The sequence below is a fragment of the Python bivittatus genome, unplaced genomic scaffold (genome assembly GCF_059951505.1).
Source record: "Python bivittatus isolate LINGU-HERP-01145 unplaced genomic scaffold, Pbiv_v1 ctg000070_np1212, whole genome shotgun sequence".
Lineage (NCBI taxonomy): Eukaryota > Metazoa > Chordata > Lepidosauria > Squamata > Pythonidae > Python > Python bivittatus.
Window position 1 is genome coordinate 19,246,576 of NW_028277034.1, and position 17,864 is coordinate 19,264,439.

Here is a 17,864-nt window from a genome sequence, read left to right on the forward strand (position 1 = left end):
GACCTGGAAGTCTTCCTCCCTCTTCCCCTTTCATGTAGGATTTCTGAGCACTTTTTTAAAAGGAAGATAGCTGGGAGATGACATTTTCCACTGCTTTGGAGCCAGATCATCTCAGCACCATCTGCCAAATACTCCTTACCTGTGCAGCTGGGTGCTCCATAGGAAGGATGCCAAATCCAGAGGCAATTTACACATGCAAGGTCGGATCAAATAGTAAAACTCACTCCCCCCCACTCCAGGTATGACCTCATACCCTGATTCTGCTAAATAGGTAGCCAACCCTTCATGTAGGATCTAATCTGACCAAGCTATTCTAGCATTTTAGTCTCATTTTGGTGACAGATGACCCCCTCACGTACATTCATACATTTCATAATACATTCTCCTGCCACTACCTTTTCCTCAATCTTTTTTTTTTTTCCTGGATTACTTCTGTCCCACATTTTTCAATGATCACAGCTTCTGTGCCCTACCAAGTCACCTGTTCCATTCTCAGGAATATAAATAACCACTGTCTTCTTAACCTACATCTCAGTTACACAGCTGACCGTATTTTACCAGACTTCAAAAATGTTACCTCCTATTTTTTTCACTTTCAGTATTATATTGTAGCTTGTGGCATATCTCCATGCCAAGTGAACACAAAAGCTGCAAATATTTAACCTTCTCCAGTCTGCCTTCTTCTCCCCCATTGCAATTGATGTGGTTATAAACCTGGCAGATGCTGTACAGCACTCATTAACAGATCCCTGCTGCTACAAGTAGCAATTCTTTTTTGAAAAAATAGACTAGAAACAACAGTCAAGAGTGCCCCAGAAATAAAAAGTCTCTGATGTTGATGTAGCTCTGAAACGTTTGCAGTGGTCTCAGAGAAAGCTTCGTTCATTCATTCATGAACCTTTCTCTGAAACCATCAGAAAAGTTTCAGAAACATTTGCCTTCCGAATTCTTCCTATTAAGAAAAATAGAACCTGTTGGGTAAATAGGCTATGGAATACAGTCAAAATGATGTAAATAGTTAACTCTTATATTTATATAAGTTTGGATTAATAACCCAGGAGGTTCCACCTCCACAGCATTGCTGTAATTATATTAGTCCACTGACTGCCAATTCAGTGTAGCTGTTTGAACTTTATTTTTTCACATCTAGGGAGGGTAGAAAACCTCAAAGGCACTATATGATAAAGCAACCCTGCAAAACGAGCTTTGCATGTGGTTCCAGATCTTTCTACATCTTGAGGCTAAACTAACTGCAGAACCTAAGCTACAGTTACTCACATTCAAGAATTTGAAGGAGCAAAACCAATGTCAAGACCTAAACCAAAAACTGTAATCTACCAAGGACCTTAAACTCAAGTTAGCTTCTCTATTAGCTTGCTCTGTTAGCTTGCCTAGACATTGATAGACATTTGCAGGGGCTACCTCACATGTTATTGCAACAATGCTAGTATTTTTGGATGGGCAAATGGGAAGTAACTAACTACAAAACCATAGATATTCACTTTGCTAATTGTATATTTTACACTGAAACATAAATCTAACACTTACTATCAAAATATTATGGTGATTGACACCATCAGCATTTACTGTACAACTGTATAAAGGTTATTTACATCCTCCTTCAGTGGACAGATCCTTGTGGTCTGTCCCCTGCACAGTTTAATAAACTTGGCTCAAGCTGATCACGTGGTCTCCACTCATCAGTTGGGTCGTGGGGAATTTTCCCCTATAAAACAGTTCACTTTGGGGAGTGGAGGGAGGAGGTAGAATTGCAAATCATGTTTCAAATGTGTTTCCGGCCATAGCTACTAAAGAAATACTACACCTGGAAAACCATAAACCTTATATTGTCTCCTACTGATGTCATAATCTGCTTTTCACTGTTGCCCAGCTGAACAGCCATTGGATAGGCACAAGGAACAGGCTACTGCTTCTCCACTGGTAGTGGAGAAATGATGCATTTAGCAGGGTCTTTTGGATGGTGGGGGACAATTCCAACAATTTTGTTGGAGATTGCAGCTTTCTGCTTGTCAATACCAGAAGCAAGCAAGCCAGCCCTCTTTTCTCATGCTCCCCTCTCTCCTCCTTCCTCACCACATAATCCAAGGCAGAGCTATTATTAAGAGGTGGGAAAGAATTCCAGAAGCCATGCTCTGCAAGCCTTCCTGCCTTGTTATATTCTAAGAATGCCTCTTGGATCTATTTGGGGCTCAGAGGTGTTCCTGGAAACATAGATTATACTTGAGGGTAACACCTTGCTTTGCAGAATCCTGGCAGCTTCCCTTAAAAATGTCAGATGAGGAAAGGTGTCACTAAGGGAATTGTTGCTGGGGAATTTGATGTACCCCTCCAATAAAGGACCTCAGCCTTACCTTGCAGGTCCTTGCATGTCTATTTAAAAGGAAGTTGGACTGAGTGTATGTTCCCAGATAAGTGAGTACAGTATTACTGAAATGGGAGATTAGAGGAGCCAAGGGGAAAATTAGGAGTAGAAGGGGGTTTTGCTTGAAAGTAAAGTGAACCCATTTCTTTCTAATGTCCAAAACAATTTCCTGGTCTGAGCACATACTTAGAATGTTTATTTATTACCCTGAAACTTGTTTTGTTGCAGACCTTCAAGATAATTTATAGATTGACTAGGTTCAGACCCTGGCAAAGATTTAAGTTGTTTTATAAGTCTTTGGTTTAGTACAATGTCTTAGCAAATCCAACCATTATGACTATAAATCATAGGTCATGGATTAGCACAGTGTTTGAGTCTGACCACCATGTTATCTCCTATTGACTTTTTTTCCCTACTGAAAATGATACACTGTCCATAGTTTTTCTCTTGATTTTTTTCATAACACACCAGCTGCTCCTTGAGATAGGTAGAGCTGAAATTTAGTAATTGGCCCAAAGTTATTCAATGATGGCTTTTTTTCCTAAAATGAATTGACAGCACAGTCCTGCACCTCCTTTTTACCAACAGGAAATGTATTATAGTCTTTGGAGATTATTCTTATGAAAGTATGCATTATTAAGTATGCATTATTTTTGAAAAGTACAGATAATATCAGCTGAAAAACATGTTGATGCCATTCAAACAAGACAGACACAGGGAGCAAGAGAGTGCTAAATAGTACAAAGTGAAAGTGAAAGTGGAGAGGAGGAGAGGAAAAAGGAATTTAACTGAGAGGTGTAAACCACAGAGGCTGCAGATTGCTGAAGAGATGGTTGTACAATTGACAGGAACACCCATTCACAGACATACTTCAGTAATGAAATGTTCTCCTTCAGAAAAAAATGCTTGAATGCAAATTCTTTTTCACTGCAGCAAAGAAGGATGGTCAAAATATACAAGATATTTTTTGGCACAGCATTTATTGCAGCTTTAATTGAAAGTCATTACATTTATCTTCTGGGGAAGAAATGGCGAACTGAAGATGACGACAGCAGTGTGAACAGCCAGTGAGTAGACAAAGAGAGGACTTGAGACTGCCCACAAGTGCTCCATACAGTTGCTCCTCATGAGGTGAATGCAAGACAGTGGTCTCTGATAGGTTTAGAGCTCTGGGAGATGAGGGAATAGCCATCTTGCTCAAGCCATGGTTGGTGCCTTCAAAAGGACAGTGGGTTCACATACTTCCTTTTCCAATCACTTTCAGAAGCTTGTTAACTGCTTTTCAGCTATTATGAACCTCTGGATTGGCAAGTTTTACAGCACCAGGTGAGTTTCCTTCAATCCTTAGTAAAAGAAGTTTTAAATACAAGTTTAAGGACTCAATTTTTTTTTTATTTTGGAATAAACAGCAAAGGGATGATTAGAACATTGATTTTGGAAAATTACGAATGGACGAAGGGTCCAGATGGATTCAAAATAAGATTTTGGAATTAATTATAAGAATCCTTCCCATAGGAAAATGCTTTTGTTTTGAATTCTCTTTAAAAAAAAAACATGATAGCATGAGACTTTAAAGGTTGGACACTAGAGGGAGCCAGAAGGAACTAAAGATTATAATTAAAGGAGAGGAACACTTAAACTTGATTTACTAATACAGAATGGAGCAAAATATTTTAACACTTAACATATTGAAGGATATTTTTGAACAATGGAACCCAAAGTTAATTTTAAGAATATCTGTGTTTAAACGATATTATGAAAGAGAAGCAAGTTTTACCTGACAAGATTGTGACTTATCTGAAAGTAGATTTAAAAATGGCAGGCTACAAGAACGATGTGGAAAAAGATGCTACACCAGATTTACAAAAGAAACTGGCTGATGTCTTAATAATTAAAAGGGATATACAAATAACAAACCAAGACAGTGACCTGGATAATTTTCCTTTATTGGATTTACAAAACAGGTGTGTTAAAGCTTTGAAGAATTTTGTGAGAAGGGACAAAGAAAAAATGAAAAGAAATCAAGTTCTAGGACATTATTTGAAGGGAGTAAAGATCAAGAATGTTAAAAGTAAAAAGGAAGGAATATAAAGTTGGTTTATTTGATCAAGGTTAAAATAGATATGTTGTTATCTCTGGTAACCCTTAATGGACTTTTGTTGATCAGGACTCAGATGAGAAGGCTTTATGGATTTGTTTATAGATAAGGAGTGGGATATGGGAAGAAGAGATCATTTCTTATATTTTAACAGAAGGTGATAAGTTACTAAAAATGTTTATACTTGTTGGGATGAAGGAGGAAGTCATTTCTTTATATATTTATTTTCTGTTTACTATATTCTTATTTTTTTTCTTTTCTTTTCTTTTTCTACTTTTCTATTTTTTTTCTTTTCTCCACTTTCTATTTTTTCTTCTTTCTTTTATTTTTTAGCTTGTATTCATTTTTATCTTTGTAACTGCAATTTTTAATGACATAACTACTAAAAAAGAAAGTCATTGTGCATCATACAGTATTTTGTGTTCATTAATTCCAGCAAAAGCACATATAATAAAACTTGACATGGCTTGACTTTATAAGGGAATAGAAATTTGAAGCTGGATCTCCCAAGTCCTGTTCTCTAATCGGTATGCTATACTTTTAAAATATGTGTGCAACATTGATCCCAGAAGCCAGAAACATGCTTACCATCACACCAGCCAAATGTAATTCTGCTTAATAACCTTATACAAAAAGAGTGACAAGAGTAAATGTATGGATTTTCTTCTGCAAGAAGTTTCAGCAAAAAGGCCTGGAAATTTGAGGGAACATTTTACATGGTATTTTCTGGTGTAGCACAAGAAATAGTTGCTAAGAAGGGTGAACAGAAGCTATACTAAGAGATCCCTACACATTCCTAAAGGTGTTCATTATATCATTGCCAAGACTTTCTTAGTAAAAAAAATTGCCTTCTGAAACTTATAAAAGAACTTTGAAGACAAAAATGGTTAGTAGTGAAATGTGCATGCATCTGCGTGTGTACACCTACAAACCATAATATATTCATTCATTATTTTTCTTTGGGAAGAGTGGTTTTTCCTCAGACTAATTAAAATTAGAAATGCATGTAAAAGACTTTCCTCCTCATCCAGTTTATCATTCAGCATTTTACCCATTTTATTGTTCATCTTCAAAATGCAAAAGAAAGCTTTCAGCAACGTAATTTTGAAAGGAAATTACTCACAAAGTTGCAACCCATACAAAAGTGCTTTTTAAAATTGGAACATCAGCACTCATAAATTGAAATGTGTAACTTCAGAGAATTTATAATGTTATTTTCCTTTGGAAATAAGCACCAATCTATAGAAGTGCTATTATCGAGTTATGTCCCATAGTTCTGTTATTATTTTTATTTATTTATACACACACACACACACACACACACACTCCTACCACCACAGGGACCACTTTGGCCTTTACTTTCCACATCCTTTCTATTTCCTCCTTCAGGCCGTAGTACTTCTCCAGTTTATCATGCTCCTTCTTCCTGATATTGCTGTCACTTGGCACGAGACATCGACTCACTGATCCACCTGACATGGAACTACAGTGAGGACATTGGGATGTCATTCGGACTGGAAAAGTGTGGCAGGATGTTAGTAAAGAGAGGGAAGGTAGTTAAGACCAATGGAGTGGAACTACCAGTGGGCCACATAGCAGACATAAAGACCAGCTATAAATACCTTGGTGTCCCACAGTCACATGGGAAGACAGCAACATCAAGTACCACCAAAGGATAAGACAGGTCCTGAAGAGCCAGCTCAATGGGAAGAACAAGATCCATGCCATCAACATGTACACCCTGCCAGTCACCTACATCTATCACTACCGCTGTCTTCTGATCTTTGTCTACTACCACGATGTCTGGTTGACTGGCCAGTACTTGCCTGTCCGTCTGGATCTGGAAGTCCCACAGGATCTTAGCCCTGTTATTCTCCATGACCTTCTATGGAATCCCCCATCTGGACTTGGGGGGGTCTAGCCCATACACTGTGCAGATGTTCTTGTACACAATGCCAGCTACTTGGTTGTGCCATTCAGTATATGCTGTTCCTGCTTGCATCTTACACCCTGCCACTATGGGTTGGACTGTCTCTGAGGCCTCTTTGCACAATCTGCAGCTTGGGTCCTGTCTAGTGTGGTAGACCCCTGCTTCTATGGATCTGGTGCTTAGTGCCTGTTCTTGTGCTGCTATGATCAGTACCTCAGTCCTGTCTTTTAGTCCGGCCCTTTCCAGCCACTGGTAGGATTTCCCACCTCAGCTATCTGTCGATGGTACATCCCATGCAGTGTCTCATCTTGCCATGGTATTTCCTCTACTTGAACTTCCTCCTATGTCGGCTGCTGCCTGAGGCATTCTCTCAGCAGCTCATCTTTGGGTGCCATCTTACTGATGTACTCCTGGATGCTCCAGGTTTCATTCAGGACAGTGGCTTTGACACTCATCAGACCCCGCCCGCCATCTTTGCGGCTGGTGTACAATCTCTGGGTGTTGAACTTGGGGTGGAAACCTCCATACATTGTGAGGAGCTTCTGGGTCTTCACATTGGCAGCCTCCATGTCTTCCTTCGGCCAGCTCACTATACCGGCAGGGTATCTGATGACTGGCAGGGTGTACATGTTGATGGCATGGATCTTGTTCTTCCCATTGAGCTGGCTCTTCAGGACCTGTCTTATCCTTTGGTGGTACTTGATGTTGCTGTCTTCCCATGTGACTGTGGGACACCAAGGTATTTATAGCTGGTCTTTATGTCTGCTATGTGGCCCACTGGTAGTTCCACTCCATTGGTCTTAACTACCTTCCCTCTCTTTACTAACATCCTGCCACACTTTTCCAGTCCGAATGACATCCCAATGTCCTCACTGTAGTTCCATGTCAGGTGGATCAGTGAGTCGATGTCTCGTTCACTCTTAGCATACAGCTTGATGTCATCCATGTAGAGGAGGTGGCTGATGGTGATTCCACTCTTGAACTTGTCCAGTCCTTATGATTATCTGGCTGAAGGGTTTTAAGTCTATGCAGAACAGCAGTGGAGACAATGCATCACCTTGGTATATGCCACACTTGATGGCCACTTGTGCGAGCTATCTTGAGTTGACTTCCAGTGTTGTCTTCCACAGTCCCATTGCGTTCTTGAGGAAGGTCCTTAGTGTCCTCCTGACTTTGTATAGCGCCAGGCATATATATATGTACGTACATACATACATACATACACACACACACACACGCACACATACATACATACATACACACACTGTATATAAATATATTTACAGACAGACAGACACTGTGTGTGTGTATGTGTGTGTGTGTATGTAAAATAGTTTTATATACTATAAAAATCTTTGTTTTTCCATTGTTCAGGGCCTCTTTTTCTTGGATCCTTGCAATAAAGAATAAAACTTGGCTTTTCTCCTCAGTATTGTGCTCCTTCTTTGGACTGAATCCATGACAGTTGTAGAAAAGAATAGCCAAGCTATAAGACCTCTAGAAATTGTAGAAATATTAAGATTATAAGTATTATTATTTATGAGTCTTTTCCCCAAGTTAAATAAAGGAATGATAAATGCTTCCCCTTTTAAGTAGATTTGAGTTCTACTCTTGGAGGGGTTCCACTATTTAATAAATGCTACCCAAAGGGTCACAGATGTAACAATGATGGGTAGCATGTTACCCACAGCAGCACAAATGGCATCCACTGACCTCCAAAATTAAACAAAAAAAAATTAGAAGCCTCAAATCTGATGAAATAGCCAAATCTGACAAGAGTTTTATATTTTCACATGAAATCTCAAAAGATACAAACCCTGGTTCCATATGTGAGATACTTTTAGCTTCCTCAGTAGCCTTCATAATGCCTAGCAAGAATCGTGTTCTTCTGGAAACCATGGGAATAATTTATTCTGAAAAGAGTTTTAAAATCTAAGGCCAAGTGCAGCTATTTACAGTAATAGTTTATTGCATGTTCTGTGAGAGCTCAAAGCAGCAAACATGGGGTTCCCCCCATTCCATTCCCACAAAAACAACCCTGTGAGGTAGGTTGGGGTGAAAATAATGACTGGCCAGTTATTCAAAGTCATCCAGTGAGCATCAAAGTTTAGTGAAGACTCCAACCTGCATTTCCTTAGTCCAAGTCCTTGATCTTAACTACTACATTATAGAGGTTTTTATTATGTAGACATCAGAAGAGACAAAATGGATTTTTAAGATTACAAATGGAAGAGTCATAGAATTCATAAAATTGTGGAGTTGGAAGGACCACAAAAGTCATATAGTTCAACTTTCTGCAATATGCCAGAAAACAAATTAAACCACATCCCCAAAGTGGTGATTGTCCAGCCTCTTCTTAAAACTCCAGAGATGGAGAACCCACAGTCCCTGTAGGTAAATTGTTCCACTGTTGCACAAATATTACTGCCAGGAAGTATTTCCATTTATTTAAATAAAATCTAGGTAGCTGCAACTTATACTCATTATTTCTGGTCCTAGTTTCTGTGTCAATGGAAAATAGTTCTTGGCCATCTTCCTTATGGTACTGTTTTATGTACCCAAATGTTGTCCCTTGATCTTCTTTTCTCCAGATGGAACATTCCAAGTTCCTTCACTCTCTCCTTGTATGGCATGTCCTGTATCATCTTAGTCATCATTCTCTGAACCTGCCCAGGATCATACACAGTGTTCTAGGTGTGGTCTCACTAGTGCAAAATAGAAGGGAATAAGAACTTCCTGTGTCTTTAATACAATGCTTCTTTTAACTCAGCCAAGAACTGCATTAACCCTTAGCAGCTGTCTTATAATGCTGGTTCATGTTCAACTTATAGTCAATGACCACTACTTCTCCAATGTAGTCCTTCCAAACAATGAATTCCCACTTTATATGTTTGGATGTTTCTTCCCTAATTGTAATATTTTACATTTCCCCCTGTTAAAGAACATCTTATTCCTCTCAGCACAGTCTTCCAACCTGTCCAGATTAGATTGAAATTTCATTCTATCTTTCTGGGTATTGGTCAGACCTCTCAATTTTGTGCATCTAGAAATCTGATAAGCAGCCCATCAATCCTATTAGTCAAAAATAAAAATGTTGAATGATATTGACACTGATACAGATTCCTGTGGGCTCTGATTGATTAGTGCTTTCCAACTCAATGTGAAGCCACTACTGCTGATTATCTGGTGCAGCTGGCCAGCCACATGTTAGCCCACCTTATCATACTGCCATCTGAACCACGTTTTAACAGCTTACCAGTGAGAACGTCACACAGAACCTTTGTGGAAATTGAGATAGATTTTATCCACAGCATTCCTCTTGTCCCTCAAGTAGTTATATTGTCAAAGAATGAGATGAGATTTGTGTCACATGATCTATTTTTGACCAAGTTATGCTGACTCTTAGCAATCATGACTTAGTCTTCCAGATGTTTATAAATTGGCTTGTTGACTATCTGTTCCAACATCTTCCCAGGTATTGATGTTAGGCTCACTAGTTAATAATTATGGAATCCCCCCCCCCGACTTTAAGAGCACATTTCCTCTGGCATCTTGACAATTCTAGAGGCTCCTCAATGAAAACTGACCAACGTCCCAACGGTTCTTCAACTTTGTCTAAAACTCTATACCTTGCTTGCCCCAGGGAGCTGTCCAGGGTGCTGTTTACTCTGAACTTTTGCTGTACTTAATTGTATTAGAATCTGGAAGAAAATTACCTTGCCTGATTAAGCTTTGCTGAACTCTGAATTCGTGCTGTGAAACTGTTCCTAGGGCCAGGACCTTCATGCAGCCACTCTTTTGCAAAGATTTTGCAACAAAGCAAAAATAAACTGGGTAAATTTAGAAATAATATTTTCTTTGAAAAGAAAGGATTGTGGCTTCTGGATTCCACCAGGAACTCTTTTATTATTATCCTTAAAATTAGGCAATTGTCTGAATTTAACACTGCAGATTAGGGTATATATTAAAAAAATATTTTATGTTATGTTTATATGTCACTGTTTCACTCAGAGCAGTTTATATAGTTCTCTCAATGGTCTCTCTTGCAAGTTTTAAAAATAATGTATTGTTGCATGAATACTGAAACAATTTATCAGCTGACTGGTTTTTGTTTGTTTGTTTGCTTGTTTGTTTTGGTGCTGCTTTTCCAAGTATTGTAATTGTCTGAGTACTTATAACTGCTGTGAAGAATATCGGAAGCCAGTTCTTTGTATCTTTTTTCTTTCTTTTCTATTTAACTTTTTTCTTCTTCCCTTGGAGTTTTTGCTTTCTCTTTGCTTTCTTTGTTTTTCTTTTTTTCCCTTTCCTTTATATTAGTTTGTATTGTTTTTATCTTCTTTTTTTAAAGTTTCAGTAAAAATTATATATAAGAAAAACAAGAGTATCTATAATTATCTGAGAATATCAAGGGAGCTAGGCCCTCCAGTAGGAAGATAGGTTTCAGCCAATAGATGAAAATGGAAAGCTACACTCTGGCCTTTACCTTCATCCATCCTGATTCAAGGCATAAGGATATGTTAGAAATGCAACAAGGTGCCTGAAACACCACCCTGAGGAATTTTGACTGAACATGTTCCAAGAAGCCAAAGCTAGAAGATGGTCTGAGCTGAGCCAAAGACCTAGCTTGAAATGATTTAAGGGATATTGTCTTCAATCTTCAGCAAACCCAGAACTGAATGGAGGAAGTTTAAACCTTGTCATTTAACTTCAGGAAATTGACATGGCACTTATGTGTGAAGAGATTATGACCATTAAAATGGAATTGGAACAAAGAATTTGCAGTTTAAATGAGCACACAGAGAGGAATCTGTTGATGTGGAGAATGATACTGTAAAGGAAGAAAACAAAGATATGTTGGATGCAATTAGTTTTCAGAAGCAAATAAATGTTATAATCTAAGAACATTGTGATTGCTTCAGTTCTGCAGCTGCTGTATGTGTGTGTCATTCATAGAAAAGTTCAGTCACAGATTTCAAATAAGCAGGTAATAAAATCACATTTTAGTAAATTGAAGATTTTCAAAAAGGCTGGTTGGTATTTGCTGAAAGATTCATTTCTCGGAGAGAAAATGTGTGCATGAGTGCAGGTGTCAATTTTATCTTGACATTTTTCATTGCCATGGGGTAATTTTACATGCCAGTTGTTCTGAATATAATTATATATATAATTATAATTATATTTTATTATGAAGTAGGGTATAGGAAGGAAGGAAGGAAGGAAGGAAGGAAGGAAGGAAGGAAGGAAGGAAGGAAGGAAGGAAGGAAGGAAAGAAGGGAGGGAGGGAGGGAGGGAGGGAGGGAGGGAGGGAGGGGGAAGGAAGGGAGGGGGAAGGAAGGGGGGAAGGAAGGAAGATTTCCGACACTCCCTGCCAACTTCCCACAAAGAAACTCAATGGGGAAGCCAGCAGGAAGTCAGAAGTTGCTCCTGGTCCCACTGCTTTTTTGTCTACCCCTGGTCATTTTGTTTCTCTGTTTAAGTAAGGAAATATCATTGAAATGATGACCCAATAGGTCACGGGTTGTCTAGTCTCTTATTAAAATCCAAAACAACATTCTGATTATAGCAGTATCTATTTTAAAATCCTAAGGAGGTGTTTATTAAAAGAATACATGGAGAGGCAAGGGGAAAACAAAATGGGAACTCAGTTTTTTGAATAGGAGTGGGTGAATGCCATTTCTGTCCACAGGGAGAGACCAATATGAAACTTACAACTTTTACAAAGGATGAGAATGAAGGCAGCTGGCAAGATGTCACCATAAGGAGCAAAATTGCTATGAAGCAGATCATTTTCCTGGACCTTGGCAACCAATTCCAATATATAGTCAGTGAGGACATTTGTACAAACATAAATGATCTACAAAAGTCCCCTATAGTTGATGCTAGATCCAAGTGGAAGTGATCCATCACCAAGAAGAAGAAAAGGAAGGTGGTGATTGTAGGTATCTCCATCTTGAGAGGCATAAAAACTCCTATATGCAATCCAGATCTTTCATCTTGATATGTATGCTGTTTTCAAGTGCCTGAAACTAAGTTGTGATGGAAAGACTGACAAGGCTAACTGGACCTGCAGATCGCAGACTCATCTTCATCTGGGAGGATATGAATTACTGTCAAGGCATGAACTTCAGCATATCAAGAATTACTTCATGGAAAGAAGGTGGTGGATCTTGAGGCCCAGGTGGTGTTCTTATTAATATTTCCTACTGAAGGTAGATCCAGCAAGAGAAAGGAAATTTTTTCAGGTGAAGTTCTGGTTGTAACAATGGTGCAAACAACAGGTTTTGGTTTTTAAACAATGGTATAAACTTCAGGTTGGAAAGACTGCTCTGCATAGATGGAATTCATCTCACTAACGAGAGAAAATACATATTTAGACAACTGCTGGCTAACCTGATCAGGAGGGCTTTAAACTAGAATATACATAAGACCATTGATGAGTAACAAACTGGCAAGTAATGGATTGAATACAGCAGCAAAGTTAAATGTTTTGGAAATTCCTAGTTCAAAAAATAAACAAAAGAAATAAATACATAAAGGGAAAGGAAAAATAAAGACAGGGAATCTAATACATTATCTTAAATGCCTCTGCAAAAATACGCAAAATTTGAATACCAAGCAAAATGCACTGGATGCCACTAGGTACACAGACAAGTATGATATAATAGGGATTACAGAAACGTGGTGGGAAGAATCTTATCAGTGGAACATTGAGCTGAAAAGGTACATCTTGTTGCAGAGAAACAGGCAACACAAAAGAGGAGGTGGTGTAGCAATATATCTCAAGAATGAACTTACTTTTGCAGAGGTCCACTGGACTAGTGATAACATGAGTGCTGAAAGCATCTGCGTTTAGATAATGGAGCAAGCTAACAGAAGGGATATCTTGCTAGGAATTTGCTACATGTAGTGCCAAACCAGTTAGGAAAGGTAAGTGCACATTTATTAAAAATAGATCACTGCAGCGATTGTGATGGGAGATTCGATTACCAGACATCCATTGATGAATTCTGCCACACATAAGATGTCAGATAAATTCTTAACTTGGCATTGGTGATAATTTTCAAAAGGTTGAGATGGGCAATAGAACTGCTACCTTAGGGAGAAGTTTGTTGAAGATATACAATGATGGCAAATTTAAGTGCAAGTGACCACACAGAGTTTTTGATTTTAACAACAACAACAACAACAACTCCTTGATTAAAAACAGTCAAAACCAAGCTATGGATTTTAGGAAGATCATTTTAAAAATCCTAAATAAAATCACAAGGAAAATATCATGGAAAGAAAACCTTACAGGCAAAACTGTTGGAGTTGGCTGGGACTTCTTGAAAAGGAAATGAAGGATAGTGCAGTCTCAAACAGGCAAAAAGACAAGTTCTGATCTGAAAACCATAAACTCTCTTGGCATGAGGGAGATTGGATTTCCATTGGAGCCCTGTGGCGTCTCAGGGAATAAACAGTGACATCCTGCATTGGAATTTCTGGGGTAGTGAACACATCTGGCAGGCTGTCTCTTTCTTTTCCATCATGCTAGGGATGCAGAACCTGTGGCCTCCCAGATATTGCTGAACCACACTTATCAGTGTCTCTCATCAAGAGTTAGGTCTGGCTGGGGCTGTGTGAGTTTGAGTTCAGCACCATCTGGAGCATTATATGTTCCCAAGCCCTGCAGTATAGCCTCTGCTCAGAAGTATAACTCATTGAGTTAAATGGGATTTATCCCCAGGCAAGCAAGCATAGGATTGCTGGCCCAAAATATTGAAACATATGGCACAATCCATTTCTCTTTTCCACTTCCACTCCAATATCAAATATCAAATGTATTTTATAAGTAACACATTGCCAATTGTGGATAAATTGTTTATAACATAATGTACTTGAAATAGATACATCTGGTAGAAATGTTTGACTGTTAATCTGGCAGGGCAAAAGTCAAACAAAAATCCATAATGAAAGTGTCTCAATTTTATTCTGAAATGGAAAATACAAATTCTATATGGCACAACATTCCTTCTTCCCTTCCCTTCCCTTCCCTTCCCTTCCCTTCCCTTCCCTTCCCTTCCCTTCCCTTCCCTTCCCTTCCCTTCCCTTCCCTTCCCTTCCCTTTCTTTTTAGAGCTTGTGAATAGATGGCACCAGTTCTTCTCTTAAGAGTTCTGTTTGGAAATAAAAATATAGTACATACATTAAAATGTTGTGCAAGTTTTTGATGCAATACTCCCTAGGCAGCCAATTATCTTTGCCAGTGGTACTGACCCTGGTTATAATTCTCATCACTTGAATGTGTGATTATTGGCACCACTTGTTCAGGGTTTGTACAAAATACACTGATTTAGCATGCTAAATAGTCCAGCAGAGCCTACAATGGGGGAAATTATTTTACATTCCAGCTTCAGAACTCCTGTACTTGGAAGAGTATAATGCTTTCCATTTCTCACACCTGTCAACTTATTTGCTCAGTAGGGTTGGTCCCCCCTCCCCCCCTCCACCCCCTGTTATTTACTGTGGAATTAATTGATGGTGAAGTCATCTTATTTGCCAATGACTACAGATACCATTATAGAGGAAGGGCCAACTGCTTTCCTAGGGATTTTTATCTCTTTTTGTTCCCTCTTCTCATCTCATCTCATCTCATCTCATCTCATCTCATCTCATCTCATCTCATCTCAATTCAGTTTTGCACCACTTCCTCTTTCTTTCCACCCTATTTTTTTCTTGATTTGCTCTTTCTGTTGAAAGGAAGAAAGGTAATGTGGTTTGTACATTGTGGCTGTATGATAGTGACTTGGGTATAAAATTAGATTATTTAGTTATCTTCCTTTAGTTATTAATACAATTACTACTAATATGTTTTAGTGGTTTTGTTTTGTTTTGTTTTGGTTTTTGTTTGTCTTGTTTTGTTTTGTCCTGGTCCTGGTCCTGGTCCTGGCTCTACCGCCCCCTGCCCCCCCCCCTTTTTAAGTATTGCTATGCAAGAGAATGAGGAGGCAATTGGTGCTAGTGTCACTCAGGAACTAGTACCAGGTCCTCCCACTTGAGGATAATCCACAAGTACCTAAACCAATCTTGCCACAGAACACCGTGAAATATATTGGATGCCCCTGAATTGAAAGAAACTAAGAGCCACCATGAGAAAGAAGAGCTGAGCTATGGTAGTGTATGATTTCCTACCAAGAGGTACTGAAGCACAGATCCAATATAATTCCATGAGAAATATGTTGCTCTTCCTGTATCCAGTATGTAATAGATGTTTTTGCCGGACTATACAAACTCACCAAATATTCTTTCATCTCGATTCATGTGGGAATGAAGAAAATGGCAAGAAAAGACTTTGAAATAATTTCCAGAGACTATAAGGCACGAAGGTGAAGAAACTGTGATCACAACTAGTATTTCATCAATTTTTCCAGTTGAGGGTCATATTGCAAGAAGAGAAAACAGGATGCTGGAAGCTGGAACAGCTACGTAGATGGTATTATCAAAAATGATTTTGATTCCATGACAGTGGCTATGCTACCTTCATGAAGGACTCCTGGGGGAAAAAAAACAGGCTACAGCTTATAAACACTGAGAAGGAAGCACTTGGCAGGTGCCTCACCAGTGTCACCAGGACTACAAAAATGGAGCATGTAGAAAAAGCCAGTAACTGAATATGCAGCCAAGGATTAGGGCCAAAAAAGCCCAACTGAAAGAAGCAGGAAACCAGGGTGGTGACTCAGAATTTTGCAGGAAGCTAACAGAGAGGTCAGTAGGGAGTATCACCCAAACCTCAGAAGTTTCTACATGAATGCATAGAATTTGGAAATGAACAGGAACAACTAGAGACCCAAACTTGGGAAGACAAATGTGATGTGATAGGCATTGCAGAAATTTGAATTTATTGCAGTTTTAAAGGGCTGTTAGCTTTCCAATTATTGAAAACAAAGCTTAAGAGCCAGTAGTGATATATCCTGTTAAAAAGTCTCACCCTGTACATATGTGTGAATATATCATATTTTTCTGTGAAGACGATTAGGAACTGGCAGATCTGGTCCTTTTGATAGTGGTTAAACTAGACATTTCAAAGTAATTCTGTCTCATTTAATTTTGATTGGTTCTCCACAGGCAGTAAATTATGAAGAGTATTTATTTCGCAAAAGATTTCAGCTGAAATTATCAATGACAGTTCTTACGTTGCTTCTTTATAAGATAGAGAGTCTGTCTTAAAAATAAAGAGATTCTGTCAAAACATTTAGATCATTGTTAAATACCTTCAGTATTGGTGTCTTGTTAAAAATAATGAAGGCCAAGCAAGATAATTTCCGTTTCAACAAAAGCTTTCTTTACTATTCTTGTTACAGCAACACAAAAGGACCAAATGTAATTATCCATCAAAATAATAATCTAGTTTTCATTTACAACCCTACCAAAACTAAACTTTCTCCTATGGGTGATAATGTGCCTACAGAACCTTCCTTGCAACCACCAGTTCCATCTTCCCTTATTTGCCTATTCATTAATTCAGTCATAAGAGGTCCTTTTAATTGAAAAACTGAAGTGGGAAACTGCTATGCTACAGAGAAGGGACAGTCTTTAGCATGGTATTTATTTCCAGCAATGTCTCTGGGCCCCATAAAAGGCCCTAGGCATTGTGGGAAAATAAAGATGACCCTGTTTGGAAACTACTCCGAAATATGTCAGTGGTAAAACTGAGTGGTACTGAGTATCTTGTGAGGGTGGTAGGGAGAACCTCACTAGTCTGACTAGGTACTTGTGACTGATCATGCCCAGAATATCAGTCATTTGACAAATAGGCAAGCTCTCTTCCCAACAGCCCTTTTTTTTTTTTAACATGGGTGCTGGTGTGGAGGTGTGTGAAGTTTTTGAGAAGTTTGAGGTGGTGGGGGAAAGTTGGCCAGAGTGGCATCCTGGTGGTGAGGACCCTAAGAGAGGTGGAGGACTCAGGCACTTAGGTGAATAGCAGCAGCAGGAGTGGGACTAAATCCTGTAGCTGTCACTTGACTGGCTGCATGGATCAGCAGCCATACTGGCAGTCTCCATTACCTTCCTCCCAGGAGTCAGGACTGGAATGGACTGGGCTTTGCCTGATGGCTGGGATGTTGGGGTAGGCCTGATGAAACATCACTTTGGACTCTGGCTTTGTGGAGGAGAAGATCTGGGAGTTCTGCTAGCTGAGACTGCTTCAGAAGTGGAGACACAGTGGGGTTGTGCTGGCCTCCTGCCCACGTGTGAGAGATGGGAGGCAGGGGGGCTGAGTTCAACTTGCTGGGCCTCTTGAGTGTGGGTCTCCCCCTGTAACCTGGGTGACAGTGGGGTGACAGGGGGAGGGGGAGGGAGAAGGAGTGTTAGAGTGTTTTGAATGGTAGGAGGGAGGAACTTCCCCAGGCACAGTTGCTGAGAGCAAAGCAGAAATGCTAGGTGCCAGGGTTGGGATGTACCCTTCTGCTAGAAATG